Here is a 17,309-nt window from a genome sequence, read left to right as displayed (position 1 = left end):
ACCACCCAGACCTGCCGCCGTCGGCCGGCGTGGTCGACACCACCCCCACCATTCGAACCCCCTCTGGCAGGTGAACACTCCCACCAAAAATCTCCTCCATCCAGCCGGCCAATCATCACCTAGAGCCCCTTTTTCCGCACAGATTTTTGCCAATTCAGGCGCTGTCGCTTTACCTCCGGCCACCACCTCTTCACAACTTCTTCCTCTACCTCTTTCCAACCTAACCCACCCAATTTTGGCCCCGATCCATTGCCGGAGCAGCTCCCACGAGCTCAACTCTAATTTGGCATTTTTTCACTTCCACCGCCATTTCCACTTCCATCCACCACCAATCATCACCTCCATTAGCTTCATAAACATCACTAGACCCTTCCCTATCAATTTTGTATCTTGGTTTGTCCCTGTTCAAAAGTGGGTAATTTATTACCCACGGTCACAGTGTAAATTACACTGTTACGTTGCTTTTCCTCCACCGTTTGCAACGCCGCGAGCTTTCGAAAAATACCATATAGCGCTGTAAGTATTTTCCAAACTCTAATTTTAGATTGAAATATATTTTTGCTCTTACAATAAATTATCTGGTTGGTTGGTTGATTCCAGACTGAGTCCGAGGAGTTCGGGGGTTGGATGGATTGAGGATGGAGTTGCTTGTTTTGTTGATTTATAATTGGTTAGTTGTTTTGTGCCTTGAGGTTGCATTTACATGGTGCATTCACGTGCATTTTATTTAATTGAGAAAAATCATGTTTTGTTGGCGTAAATGGTTTTTTCGGGTGCGTGTGTCTCACGAGCCCAAGCCGGGATGGGTTATTATCTCGGTGGAGCTCCTCTGGTCACTCGGGAGTGGATAATATTGAGTGGTATCCCCTGGGTTGTCGCAGGGTGACGATTGGATCGCACGATACGGTAACGCTGTCGTGTCAACTCCGTGGTCCCTAGAGTGGTGGGGACTAGAGGATGGCCTGGCCAGGGACGCGCTGGTCGCTAGTACTGGGCATCACTCGTTTGGGTGTCACACGCATGGATGTTACCTGCGATGTGGCACAGAGCCAGAGCATGCGGATGATCTCTAGGGGAGATCATGGTGCATGCAATAATTGGTTTGGTTTTCTGGTTTTGGTTACCGGCCATTTTTTGGGAAAATGGCGAGGTTTGTTTTGAATTATTACATAAACATGGAAGTAATAGATATCCACAATTATAGCAGCAGTCCAAAATGTATGTAATCTTAAAGCTACGAGAGATAGAACTCCATAAGTACATGCATAAAACAAAATTACTGGGTTACTTTGTTGAGTAACTCACATAACTCGACTAGGGATGCCAAAATACTATCTATAAATCTGATCATGGATGTTACGAGCTTTGCATTGTATCTGCACCACCTAATTGACCTTCTTTAGTTGACCAAAGTCTGTTGTATCTCCTGATCTTGGCACATCGTCCATCATTCCCCCAAATGGTAGTTGGGAACTACCACAATGAGATTTGAGTGCAAATCTTAAAAAGTTAACAAAGAACTTAACATACATGTTAAAGATGCATGCATGATAGTAAAAACATGAATGTATAATATGATCATAAATAACTTGACGCGACTTGACATTTAACATGGCATGATTGACATAACTTGAACTTAAGCATAGATTGAACTTGAAATTAAACCTAACATGAGATGAACTTGAACATGAATTTAACGTGAACTTGAGCTTGAATGTGAATAACATGAACTTAAATGTGAAATACATGAATTTGGAATCTATTTCAATAAATAAACATGATTAATAAACATGACCATATGGGTGCTACATAGTTCCCCTTGAGCCATGTGTCCCTATCGATTACTATATCACAATATAGGTATCTGCACTAGCTGTGAGTGCGTTAACATACATACCAGTTTATAAGTATTTGCACCTGCTATGGAAAACGTAATGTACGTATCCCGTGTTAGGTATACAACCAGCACAAGTACGTATAACATGAAATTGAATTGTGGGTGGCACCATCGAAGTTGGTGTCTGCTACGCTCCAGTGACCAGTTAATTAGGCTCCATTTGAAACTTGTTGATCTTTACCCTATCAATTACGGAGATTTCATACTAATTTAGATACTCCAACATGAACAAATAAGTTTCACTAGAATATTATACAATCCTAACACTTAGAGTCGTGATAAATGTAAACAGACTTGACTTTATTTGGAAAAATGCTCTCGAGATACACAAATTGTACTCAAGACATAGCGTGACAAGAGATGAAAGGTCTAATGACCTGACATAATATAACGTGACATGTACGTAAGATACATGACATGATGTAACATGGAATAGATAAATATTTCATGACAAGGCATAACATGTAAAGGACAAATGTTTCGTGACATGATATAACATGTAATATACAAACATTACATAACAAAATATTTTATGTAATAGATAAATATTATGTGACAAAATATATTGTGTGGCAGATAAATAATTCATGAAAAAATAAAATATATAACAGGCATATATATAGTGACATGGCACAACATGACATATATGACATATAAGAACTTGGACATTGGCTCCCTTATCAACATACATACATAGTAATATGACAGTAAGTGATTGAGCTGAAATATTTAAAATCAATGTATTTTAATTGCTTCGTGACATTATTATTGTTTTAGATGAAAAATAGTTAATAAGTATAAATACGAGTTGTGATTTTTAATTGATTAATATCATGTTTATGCTTATTTTTATAATTATGATTTAATTGGACAATATTTCATCACATATATAACATATTTTTGATAATGTATTTTTCCTTTTAATTTATTTTTAAGTGTTATTTTTCTCTCCTTTATTTTAAGCTTAAATAAAATTCACATGGGATCCGGTTGAAACTTTTGACCAAAAGCACATGCTAAATTGAGAGGAAATATAAAAAAAAAACATGCAGAAGATAAGACAAAGAGAATGAAGGAGGCGGTGGACTTGGGCAGCCGAAAAAGACACAAAAATGAAGATAACTTTGAACATTAAAGAACTTTCGGTTGTGACTTTCTTGCTTTGGTTGTTGATGAGCGCACGCGGTCTTGAGAAGAACATGGACTCCTTATGGTTTGAAAGAAAATCATGGAAGCACGTGGAAAAGAGAGGTTTTATGTAAAGTTGAGAGGGATGGATTGACTCACTCAAAAATGAGTAGCACAAAGGCTATCCCAAGTGCAGGAGGATGTCGTGTAATAATTAGGAATAAATTCCTAGATCGTCTCCTCAGAGAAAGTTACTTAAAATCAAACTCGTTTAAAATGGTGGACATATCCATAAAGAGAAAAATAAAAATGATGGTATGTGCAATGGATGGAAGAGTGCAACAAGAATGAAAAAGGGCACTAGTCATGGACTAGATTCATATTTTTAGATTTTTGAGTGTCGAAATGAAATGTAAAAAACTAACAAATTGAAATTATTAATAAAAGAGTCAACTAAACTGAACAATTTTAATTAATCTAACAATTAAATAATGAAACTAAACTTATTTAAGTCCTATTTAAACTTTAATCAATCTAATATGCAATTGAACTAAGAAATTAATAAAACTAAGCTAAGATTAAACTAGATTAGAAAGTAATTGATAAAATACAAATTGAAAATTGAAAAGTCCCAAAACCAAGATTCTAGAATTCATCCTTGTATTCAAATCATAAATTATCAAAATTAATTCATAACAATTGTAATCAATACTATTAAATGAAAGCTTAAAGAAGTGAGAAAAAAATAACATGAAATAAGTAAAAAACAAATAAATTGTCCAAACTTCTAAGCAAAAAAATCTCAAAATTATTCCATAAACTTTAAACTGAAGTTAAATAAAAATAGAGAATGAAAAGTCTAGACGAAAACTCCCCTTCACCATTCAATTGAAATCCAAAGCAAAAGGAACCAACTTCTCACGTATCACTCTTGAAAATTAATCTCCAAACCTTTAATAAAAACTCTAGAACAACTCCTCTACTCCCCACGTATGATGTTTCAGAAAAATCAAAAAAAAAAAAATGCTCTCAACCGAACCCTTCTTACAATAAATTAAGGTAGCACACTTAATGAAAACTTTTAAAACAATTCTTTTGTTTCATGAAACGAACTAGCACCCTTAATTAAAACTTCTAAAACAATTCTTTTGTTTCATGAAACCAACTAGCACACTTAATGAAAACTTCTAAAACAATTCTTTTGTTGCATGAAACCAACTAGCACACTTGCAAGAAACTAAGGTATTATACTTAATGAAATAAAATTCTAGAACAATTCTTAGCACACTTAATAAAAACTCTAAAACAACAAAGCATTGCAGCCAAAAAAACTGCCGAACACAATTAAATATTTCAGCCCCCTCTTCCTTCCTTCCTTCCTTCCTTTCTTTGTTCTCTAAGGTCTTCTTGTAGCCGTGTGTCTCAACCATCCAGCTGTCTTCCTTCTCCAATGTTGTCCAATTCGGTGGAAAGGCAGCAACCTACTTCTTCAATGTCAAATTCGGTGGAAAGGCAGCAGCCTACTTCTTCAATGTCAAATTCGGTGGAGAAGTCAGCCTTCAATGACTTTCAGCTCATTGATTTCCTTTTTTTATTCAATCACATGCACATCACAATCTCCCTCTTCTCTCCAACTCATCGATGTTTTCAGCCAATGATTTCCAGCCTCTCCCACGTGATTATGGAGCTCAAATGGACCATCTTTTCCTTCATTTAATAATCGGACCACTTTCCAGCTTTGCAAATGTTTATGCAGCTCAAATGCACCGGTTCTCTTCACTTTAATGGGATCATGTTTCAGCCAACAACTTCCCTTTAATCATGCCGATTTCTCAACTTCCAACCTTGCACATGTTTCTGCCAACTCATATGCATCAACTTCCTCTTCATTTGGATCACGTTTCAGCCAACAACTTTTAGCTCCTCAATGATTCCTTTTTTTTATTCAATCACCATGCACATCACAATCGGCTTTCCTCTTGAAGATGCAATTCGATTGTCCAAAAGAATTAATACAATGGGTCCATATGTTTCCCACCATTTCATCTTTTGTCAATAGAAAATACCAATGTCCCCACATGTTGCTTAGTCCATGTGAATGTGCTTTCCTCCCCACGTATTGCTAATTTTGAAGTGGAACCTTGATACAACATGAAGAGAGGTATGGTGATGAATGTGCATGTCAAGAATTATTGCATAATTATGTCATAATTGTAAAATTAAGTATAAACATGATATCAATTATTTAAAAATCACAACTCGTATTTATTCTTATTAACAATTTTTTCATCTAAAACCAATAATAATGTCTCGAAGAATTTAAAATACATTGGTTTTAAATAGCTAAAATATGCAATATTTCAGCTCAATCATGGATGCGGAGGACGTTTTGGGGGTTTATGAAAAAAAAAAGGAAGCTAAGTTAAAGAGAGCCGAAACGAAGCTTATAAAGAAAAACACAGAGGCAGAGAGCTGAAACACAGAGAAAAAAAGAGAGAGATAGAAGCAGAGAAACAAAAAAGGGAGCTTCTGAGTTGCATGGAGATGATGGAAGAAATGGCTCACGTAGGAACTATTTTCTGGTGGATGATTTTACATTTCTAGTAGGCGGGGCTTTGGACTTCAGCTACGGTAGCTAGGGATGCTTACGGAGAGACTTCAGAAAGAAGAGGTACTTATGTAGAGGGAGATTTTCGGTGCTATGTTTTTAGGGAAAAAAAGGGAGAGCTTTGGACTGCCAAAGTGCAGGTGCTCATTTTTCATTTGGAGTGGAAGAAAAAAAGGGCTGGGAACGTGATTGAGTGAAGGGGCTGGCAAACTCAAGAACTAATTTTTTTTTTCTTGGGTTGAGAGCAACCAAAGAGCTATGGACAGGAGAGAGGCACGTAGAGCAAAACACGGGAGTTGACGTAGGATGAAAAGTTGTAGAGACAGAACACAAGCAGGAGCTTCAGACTGGAGTTCTCGACAACTGGACCTGAGTTACTTGCTGGACAGAACATGCAACGGAAGAGGCAGCTAGCACACGAAATAGATAGGGCAGAAACTTGTTGCGTCTAATGCTGGGACCCATGTTTGAATGCATTTCATTTGGGGAGTTATTTTTTAGCTCAATCTTCTCTCCATTTTTACTTTATTATAGTTGTTTTCGTATATTTTATTTTAGTATTATCATGAAGAATATTTGTTTAATTTCTATAGCACTTGTGATGAATATGGTTGGCTAGATTTTCATACTAAGGTTAGAGGTGAAGTTTAATGATTTCGATATTGTTTTCGGATTGACATTGGAATTTCTATTATAAACTTGATCGATTGAAAGATTTTATTATTTGATATTTTGATTATCTATATATTTATCTTAATTCATTGTGATTTTTGAATTTAATGAATGCTTGAAGAATCTCTGTGATATTCAAATAGATTTGTGAATATTTTAATCATCAATCGTTCATGCTTAATCATTAGTGATTATTTTTCTTGACCTTAAATGCTAAATCTTCCAATTAAAAGGAATCAATATTCTAGTTTAATTGAAGTAAATCAATCGGAAACAATATTATAAATTATTAAACGGATTCTCGAAACCTTACTCTTTCTCCATATCAGTTCAGTTTATCATTTTAGTTTTATTCAATTATTTCAAAAATCATCATCTCAGTAATTTTATTTTATATTCGATCGCATGTTTCTTTTAGTAACTTCTTTTTATTGTTTGAGTTTATTTTCTTTATTACATAAGTCAATCCCTGTGGATTCGACCCTATGAGGTGCTACAATACCTGTATACTTGCAGGTAAAACTACACTAAATTTTTGGTTCATTAGTTTGAGTTAAAGTTTAGGCGCAACACCTGTATACTCCATCTTGCATGATTTTTCCTATGAATATAAAGAATTTTCATTTAAAACCGGGAGTAATTCAATTACTTCTCAAGTTTCATGACTTAGACTTAGAAAGTCCATATTTGCATCTAATAGAATTTGAAGAGATTTATGCAACTTTACAAACCCAAACTGTCAATGACGATGTTGTAAGATTAAAGTTATTTCCATTTTCTTCGAAAGAAAATGCTAAAAATTGGCTGAATTCCTTGAGACCAAAATATATTAGCACATGGCAAGAAATGCAAAAAGAATTTATGAAAAAAGTTTTTTTCTACTCATAGGACCAACACTCTTCGCAGAATATTATGAATTTTTTTCAAAAAGAAAATGAAACATTTTTTCAGTGTTGGGAGCATTTTAAAGAATTATTGCTAACTTACCCACATTATGACTATGAGACTTGGCGTACCATTAGTTTTTTTTATAAAGGTTTAATATCTCAAATGCTTCAATTTATAGAAATGATCTGTAATGGTGAATTTTTAAATAAAGATCCTGATGATGCTTGGGACTATTTTGACCAATTGGCTAAAAATGCCAATCTTGGGATAATACAGATCGTTCTGATCGGTCAAATAAGCGCAAACTCAATGTCATGTTTCAAGTGGGTATGTATGTTGTTAAAGAAAATGATGATGTGAATGCTAGGATGACAAGTTTGATAAGAAAAGTCGAGGCCATGGAACTTAGGAAGGTAAATTCGGCTAAGACTACTGAAAAAGAAGAAGAGAATTGTGGCATATGTGAGATTAGTGGACACCTAACTTAAGATTGTCCAACAATCCCCGCTTTTAAAGAGGTGTTGCACGAACAAGCAGATGCCATGAATTCTTATAGGAGATCATTTTCTTCCCCTTATTCGGAAACATATAATCTTGGATGGAGAAATCACCCCAACTTTAGTTGGAAGAACGAGTCCAATTCAAATCAAAATCCTCAAGGGCCTTCTTCTTTTACTCCTTATGTGCCTCCACATAAGAAAACCATTGAGAAGACATTACAAACTTTTATGCAAGGGCAAGCCAATATTAACACTTAGACAATGCAGGCCATTACTAAGATGAGAAGTTCCATCAGTGACTTGACCTCTGCATTGCAAGCTCAAGAAAAGGGTAAGTTTCCTGCTCAACCTCAGCCGAATCTCAGAGGGAAATTTAAGGTAAGAAATTCAAATTCTTCTGATTCAAAATTTGAACATGCCAAGTCCATGACCACTCTACACAATAGAAAAATAATTGATAAGAGTATTTCAACAAAAGTTGATGAAACCAACAATCCTTTAAATTTCAAGAGTGATGGTGAACTTGACAAGGTTAAGCTAGATATACTTGTGAAAGCCCCAATAGCTGCCACATTTCTCCAAAGGTTGCAACATTCTCCCAAGTTGGTTCAAAATGCAGATATTCTTGAAATTTTCAAACAAGTAAAAATCAACATTCCTTTATTGGATGCAATTAAACAGATTCCATCGTATGCTAAATTTTTGAAAGATTTGTGTACAGTGAAGCGTATGATGAAAGTGCAAAAAAAGGCTTTCCTCACCAAGCAGGTAAGTGCCATCTTTCAAAACAATTCTCCTCCAAAGTATGAAGATCCAAGTTGTCCAACAATTTCCTATGTGATTGAAAATTTTAAAATTGAAAAAGTTTTAATTGACCTTGGAGCCAATGTTAACCTCTTACCCTACTCGATATATGAGCAGTTGGGTCTTGGTGAACTTAAACCCACCAAGGTAACAGTCCAACTTGCTGACCGTTCAATTAAAATACCGAGAGGGATAGTTGAGGATGTATTAGTGCAAGTAGGCAAAATTTATTTCCCAATTGATTTCATTGTTTTGGACACAGAACCTGTCTTTGATGTTTGCACTCATTCCTATGATTTTGGGTAGGTCATTCCTTGCGACCTCGAATGTTTTAATAAATTGTAGGAGTAGTGTGATGATAATTTCTTTTGGTAACATGACTTTGGAGTTGAATATTTTCAATATTTGTAAACAACCTGGTGATGATGATGATGTGTATGAAGTCAATTTGATCCAAACTCTTGTACAAAATAAATTTGATTTGTCAATTCTTTCTGGCCTCCTTGAGGCTTGTTTGGTTCATGGTAAAAATTTTGATGATGATTTTGTGCTTGCATCTATGAATATTTTGCTATAATCTACTCCTATAATGGACACTAATAAATGGATAACACGTTTTGAGTAATTGTCACCTCATGATGTCGTGTCTCTCCCCTCAAGTGTGCAAACACCAAAACTCGACTTGAAACCTCTACCTACTGATCTCAAATATGCATTTTTAGGCCAAGCAGAGACATTACCAGTGGTCATCTCATCAAAACTTGATGAAATTCAGGAAAGGAAATTAATTGATGTTCTCATTGAACACAAAGAGGCAATGGATGAACCATAGCTGATATCAAATGTATCAGTCCTTTGATTTGTACCCACAGGATATATCTAGAAGACAATGCCAAGCCCTCTAGAGAGATGCAACATAGACTGAACCCCAACATGAAAGAGGTTGTCAGAGCATATGTGTTAAAACTTCTGGATGTAGGGATCATTTAGTCTATTTTTTACAGCAAATGGATTAGTCCTATGCGGGTGGTGCCCAAGAAATATGGTGTGAGTGTAGTTAAGAATTTTGATAATGAATTGATCCCAACTAGAGTTACTACTGGTTGGCGTATGTGCATTGACTATAGAAAACTAAATTCTGTCACCAGAAAGGATCATTTTCCCCTACCATTCATGAATCAAATCATTGAACATGTAGCGGGCCATAAATTTTATTGCTTCCTAGATGGTTATTCTGGATATAACCAAATTGAGATTGTTCCTGAAGATCAAGAAAAAATACTTTTACATGTCCATTTGGTACCTTTGCATATCGAAGGATGCCATTCAGGCTTTGTAATGCTCTTGCTACATTTCAAAGATGCATGATGAGTATATTTAGTGACATGGTAGAGTGTTTCATTGAAATATTCATGGATGAATTTTCTATTTTTTGTGATTCATTTGATGAATGTTTGACTCATTTGGAAAAAGTGCTAATTAGATGCAAGAAAAGAATTTGATTTTAAACTGTGAAAAATGTTATTTTATGGTCACTCAAGGGATTGTCCTTGGTCACATTGTCTCTTCTTAAGGTATTGAAGTGGACAAAGCCAAGATTGAATTAATTTCTAAATTGCCCATCTCAAAGAACATTGGGGACATCAGATCTTTTCTAGGTCATGTAGGTTTTTATAGGAGGTTCATTAAACACTTCAGCACAATTTCTAGACCTTTTTGCAATTTATTGTCAAAGAAAAATTCTTTTGTGTGGATTGATGATTGTGAGTTAGCTTTTACAAACCTAAAAGGTATGTTGATTTCAGCCCCAATTATGCGATCACCTTATTGGAATTTACCATTTGAGATTATGTGTGACACTAGTGATTATGCTGTTGGAGCTATGTTGGGCCAATGTAAGGACAAAAAGCCTTGTGTTATTTATTATGCAAGTAGAACTTTAAATAGTGTTCAAATGAATTATTCAACAACTGAAAAAGAGCTACTTGCAGTAATTTTTGCACTTGACAAATTTCGCTCTCATTTGATTGGGTCTCAAATTGTCATTTTTACTGATCATGCTGTGTTGAAGTATCTTTTAGAGAAAAAAGACGTAAAGCCCAAGTTGCTTAGATGGATCTTTTTGCTACAAGAATTTGATTTGATAATTAAAGATAAAAAAGGAGTTGAAAATGTTGTTGCTGATCATCTGTCTAGACTTGTTCTTTCAGATTCCATAAAGACAGTTCCTATTAGAGACACATTTCCAGATGAGCAACTTTTTAGTATATCTCAATTGCAAATGCAAGAACTGATTTTTTTTTTCTTGGGTTGAGAGGAACCAAAGAACTATGGATAGGAGAGAGGCACGTAGAGCAGAACACTGGAGTTGGCGCCGGACAAAAAGTTGAGGAGACAGAACAAAAGTAGAAGCTTCAAACTGGAGTTCTCGGCAGCTGGACCTGAGTTACTTGTTGAACAGAACATGCATAGGACGAGGCAGCTAGCATACGGAATAGATAAGGCAGAAACTTGTTGCGTCTAACGCTGGGACCCACATTTGAATGCATTTCATTTGGGGAGTTATTTTTTAGCTCAATCTTCTCTCCATTTTTACTTTATTATAGTTGTTTTCGTATATTTTATTTTAGTATTATCATGGAGAATATTTGTTTAACTTCTATAGCACTTGTGATGAACATGGTTGGTTAGATTTTCATAATAAGGTTAGAGGTGAAATTTAATGATTTCGATATTAATTTTGGATTGACATTGGAATTTCTATTATAAGCTTGATCGATTAAAGGATTTTATTATTGGATATTTTGATTATCTATATATTTATCTTGATTCATTTTGATTTTTGAATACCTTGAATGCTTGAAGAATCCCTGTGATATTCAAATAGATTTGTGAATGTTTTAATCATCAATTGTTCATGCTTAATCATTAGTGATTATTTTTCTTGACCTTAAATGCTAAATCTTTCAATTAAAAGAAATCATTATTCTAGTTTAATTGAAGTAAATCGATCGGAAATAATATTATAAATTATTAAACGGATCCTCGAAACCTTAGTCTTTCTCCATATCAATTCAGTTTATCATTTTAGTTTTATTCAGTTATTTCAAAAATCATCATCTCAGTAATTTTATTTTATATTCGATTGCACGTTTCTTTTAGTAATTTCTTTTTATTGTTTGATTTTATTTTCTTTATCACATAAGTCAATCCCTGTGGATTCGACCCTGTGAGGTACTACAACACATATATACTTGTAGGTAAAACTGCACTAAATTTTTGGTTCATGAGTTTGAGTCAAAGTTTAGGTGCAACAGTAAGTTAGAAGCAAACTTATAGCAATTGTTGCATTACAGATTAAAAATGTGCGAAACATGAGAAACTGTAATGAGAGATTTCTAAAAGTTAGAAAGTCCATCACTAATGGCTTAGAGGCTAAAATACACATAGACGGGTTTTCTTGATTTTTGTTGCAATTCTATCAAATCCTATTTTTCATGTTTAAACCAAAATACTGCAACATAGAAAATCGTATCCTATGTCCAAATAGCATACTAAAACAACCAACAAAAATTCACTTCATAAAATCACAAATCTTTTTGATAAAAAGTTTCAAGCTTTTTAACTAAAAACAAAACCCTTGGTTCTTAAGGTTTTGTCTTTTTTTAAAACATCTTTAAAAACTCAAAAAATTCAAGAAATTTATTACAATTTTATTGTAACTCACTCAAAAGAACTAACATGATTTGAAAAAAGTTTCAAAAATCCATTTTGAAGTACTCGGCCTCAATAATCCCACCAAAACCGATTTCCTCAAGCCTTTGTTTTGGTCAAACTACTTGATCTAAAAAATTTCATGAAAATAATCATAAACCAACAAGATCATATGATTTAAAATCATATTTTTGAGTAGATCCAAGTTTTAAACTCAAGATAACATGGCCGAAATTATACCCATATATATATATTTATATATTCAAAAACCTCAAATTTGTGACCTAACATAACATTTTCATGTATAAAAATTATGTTTTTAAAACCAACACAAAAAATCCTTAAATTAACATCTTAACATGTAAATAAAAGTCTTAGAATCATCATATAAAAATATCAAAGTCATTGGATCATGTTTTCTCATAAAAAGATTTAAGCTTATATAAAATAGAAATTGTTTTATTCCTTCCAGTTTTTAACTTTTTTGATCTAAGCAAAACGTTTATAAAAAAACTTATAATATACAATGAAGCTTCATCAAACTTTCATATAAGCATGTCTATACTCCTTAAAACAATCAGACCAAGAACTTGCTAACTTGGTCAAAATTATCAAAATATAATACATTGTCCTATTTATCACCCAGATTGACCTTTTTATGCTTAAACCAACTTAAACTAATCAAATGACCACTAAAATCAACATAAAACATATCCATAGAAACTAAACTCAAAGAGGAAAAATTGTAGTGTGAACATTTTGTAAAAAAATACCTATAACTACTTTAAAAGGTTAAGAACATTGAGTTAAAAAATTAGCCCAAGAGTCTCTCTAGTTTTCTCTCCAAGAAAAGAGCTAGAAAGTGATGAAATGAATGGAGAAAGGACTTGGACGCTTCTTACACATCTGAGGGGTGATAGGAGGGTTGTGAGTGACACTTAGAATTATAGTTGTTTCAGCCAAAATAAGGGGCAAAACCAGTCCATGGTTTTGTGCCTTGAGCTGTCGTGTGGGAGGGAGGAGTGAGTTGGCCTTTGTCCTTCACATCATGCACTATTCGGGGCTGCTTTGGGAAGTGATAGGACTTCCATGGTAGGAGGAAACTTCCATGGTAGTGATAGGGCTTGAGTGATGGTTTTGTCAGCCCAAAACAATGGGCAAAACAGCCCATGATATTGCTTTCCAAGGTGCCATGTAAGAGGAGAAGAGTGAGGTTGCTCTAGCCTTCACTTCAAGTACACTCTAGGGGTCTAATGGGTAGAGGCTGGTCTGCCATCTGGGGGTAGAAAACTTAGCCAAGAAATATTGCCAAGGTGGCCAAATTCGTGGGTCTTAACTGAATGAATTTCAATTTGGGGTTTAAAGAGGGGTTGAGATGCTATTAAGCCCAAATCTAATTTCTCTTGACCCAATCAAATATTCAAAGTTTAAAAAGTTGGATAATGATGTCATAATATAAATTTGAAGGATTAATATTATGTGAAAGTGATTTAATCAAGTGATTTAATTAAGTGATTAAACACAATACTACAAACCGAATTAGTTAGGGTTAGGAAGTCAACTTTATGGTTTGGAAAAACTGTTAAGGGTTTTAGTTCAAGTGATTGTGATAAGAAACTCAAGTTAGGGTACCTTTATGGCAACTAGACTAATATTCCTACAACGGTCGAATGTGGCAAGCCCAATTAAGTGGGATTTTCACAGTAATTTATATTCCATATTGTATGTGCTATAGACAACTATATGAGGGAGTAATTAGATGGGCACTCCCTTTTCTGTTGCTATGTGAGTTGAAAACTTGCTTATTTATTTATTTTTACTTTGGGACCATAAGGCCATTGTGTCTTTGATTGCAACAACATGAAAAATCTCTTGGGCTTTTGACTTCATTGATATATATATATATTTTCTTGAGACAGATTCCTTATTAAAGGTGTTAATGAAAGAAGCCCCTTTCCTCACACGTCACATTTAGCTTGTTTCAATCAAATTGTGACACCCCCAAATCCCACGTATAGACACGGGAAAATCGAAACGTCCGGATGATGACAACACGGGTTACCACCCTATCGCCAAGTGCCAAGTGTGTGTACATGCAACAAGTGTGCAAAAGAAAACACGCAGCAGATAAACAAGTCATATAACTAAGTACTAGAATTTTTCTTTGTTTAATACAAATCCGTTCAAGACATATGTAATAAAATATTAAAAGTCACAAATATTGTTCAACACCAAACTACAAGGCAAAAACTCCAACTCAATACCCCGGCGGAGCCGCCTCTTCGGGCTCAGCCTCCTCCTCCTCGACCTCTGCATCAAAATCTACAGTACCAAAAATGGTGCCGCTGGTAAGTAAGATCCAAACGCCACTAGATAAAAATATATTAAACTCAAACAATATCCATGAAAGAATGCAATGCACATAACCGATAAAACACATTTTTCCATGCACGCCAAAATCCCATTTTGGCCCAAAACATAACCTTTAAAACTAGTCCTCGCCATTATCCAAGATAATGGCCCAAATCAATAAACCACCATTTTTCCAGAAAAAGGATCACATAGCCTCAAACAAAACCTCGCCATTTTCCCAGAAAATGGCCCGTATCCAAAACCAAAAACCCAATCCAAATATTGCATGTACCATGATCTCCCATAGGGATCATCCGCACACTCTGGCTCCTGTGCCACGCCGCAGGTAACGACTACGCGTGTGACATCTAAACTAGCGATGTCCAGTACTCGCGACCGGCGCGTACCTAGACCAGGCCATCTTCTAGTCCCCGCTAGCCTAGGAACCATGGAGTCAACACAACAGTGTTACCGTATCATGCTATCCGGTTATCACCCAGCGACAACCTAGGGGATGTCACTCAGTATTATCCACTCCTAAGTGACCAGAGGAGCTCCACCAAGATAATATCCCATCCCGACTTGTGGTCGTGATACACACGCACCCGAAAATCCATTTACGCAAATAAAATAGGATCTTCTCAGTTTAAATAAAATGCACATGAATGCATCATCCAATGCACACCTCAAGATACAAATCATCCAACCAATCACAAAAACATCAAAACCAAGCAACTCCGTCCTCAATCCATTCGACCCCCGAACTCCTCGGACTCAGTCCGAAATTAACCAACCAGTCATAATTTATTGTTAAAGCAAAAATATGTTTAAATCTAAAATAGAGTTTGGAAAATACTTACAGCACTATAAGATATTTTTTGAAGGATCACGCGTTGCAAATGACGGAGAAAAAGCAACGTAATAGTGTATTTTACACTGTGGCCGTGGGTTGTAAATTACCCACTTTCAAACGGGGACAAACCAAGACTAGAAATTGATAGGGAATGGCCTAGAGATGTTTATGAAGCTAATGGAAGTGAACTTTGGCCGTGGGTGGCGGTGAAAGTGGCGGTGGAAGTGAAAAAATGGGCAGATCGGAGTTGAGCTCGTGGGAGCTGCTCCGGCAACGGATCGGGGCCGGAAATAGGTGAGTTAGGATGGCAAGAAGTAGGGGATGAAGTGGTGAAGAGGTGGTGGCCGGAGGTGGAGCGACGGCGCCGGAAATGGCTTAAAGCTGTGCTGCTTAGATGGGCTGTAGGGGGTTAACAGCGGCACGGATGAGGCTAAAAATTGGTGGGTTGTGCGTCGGCTAAAGGGGAGTCGAACGATGGGGGCTGTGTCGGCCACGTCGGCTGGCGGCGGTGGGTCTGGGTGGGAGAGCTGGACGGTGACGGAAGAGGGAGAAAGAGAGGGCAGGTCACGCGAGGAGGAAGGAAAGAGAAGAAGAAGAAAAGAAAGAAAACAGAAAGAAAAAGGAAAAAGGGGAAAAGAAAAAGAGAAAAGAAAAAGAAAAGATGAGGGAAAAGAAATGATGTCCAGTCCTCACCTTCGGAGTCCAAAAACTGATCCGACGAAAATGATTTTAAAAAATATAAAACGACTAAAATAAATTAAACACCACATCAAACTAAAATAAAACCAATTAAAATACAATAATTTAAAATAAGAGAACCAATATATTAATTAAATTAAAAACTCCTTCAGTGAAAATACATGTAAAAACGGGGTACCACATCCTCCCCCCTTAAAACAAATTTCGTCCTCAAAATTTGCAAGATCAAACACTAACTTGAAACAAGCTACATGATACCATTGAGATCAAGTTTAAGAAGCGTACCGTCATTTTCTCAAACAAGTAGGGGTACTGCACCCTCATGTCAGCTACTCTCTCCCAGGAGAAATCTTGAGCCAACAGATCTCCCTATGCCACCTTTACCAGAGTTATTGTCTTGGATCTCAATTGTTGCTCTTTCCAATTCATAATCTGTGAAGGAACAACCTCATAAGTAAGGTCCGGTTGCAACTGAATACTCTCTAGGTCGACAAAGCGCGGCTCTTGTTGTCCAAAACTTTTCTTCAAGGATAATACATGGAAGATATCGTGAATATACCCAAAATATGCTGGCAATGCAACTCTATAAGCGACGGACCCTACCTTCTCCAAAATCTGAAAAGAGCTAACATATCTCGGATCCAGTTTCCTCATTTTACCAAAACGCTTAACTCCTTTCATGGGAGAGACTTTGAGATAAACCCAATCACCTTCTTCAAAAGATAACTCTCTCATCCTTATATCTGTGTAGTTTTTCTGACGATTCTGAGCTGCCGCCATTTTCTCCCTGATAATCCGAACTTGACTTTGCATCTCTTGAATTATTTCAGGCCCAACTATTTTATTCTCCCCGACTTCATCCCAACACAAAGGCGATCTGCAGTTCCTTTCATAAAGAGTTTCATAAGGAGCCATCTGGATGGACGCATGGAAACTGTTATTATAAACAAATTCTATGAGCAGCAAGTGATTTTCCCAACTCCCTTGAAATTCCATAACACATGCTCGCAACATATCTTCAAGGGTCTGAATAGTGCGCTCTGATTGGTCGTCCGTCTGAGGGTGATATGCAGTACTGAACTTCAACTTAGTACCCAATGTTGCCTGCAAAATTTTCCAAAACTGAGATGTGAACCTTGGGTCCTGATTTGATACAATACTCTTCGGTATACCGTGCAACCGCACTATCTCTTT

The sequence above is a fragment of the Carya illinoinensis genome, chromosome 2 (genome assembly GCF_018687715.1).
Source record: "Carya illinoinensis cultivar Pawnee chromosome 2, C.illinoinensisPawnee_v1, whole genome shotgun sequence".
NCBI classification, from domain to species: domain Eukaryota; kingdom Viridiplantae; phylum Streptophyta; class Magnoliopsida; order Fagales; family Juglandaceae; genus Carya; species Carya illinoinensis.
The sequence above is the reverse complement of the archived record's forward strand: the minus strand, read 5'-3'. Positions refer to the sequence as shown.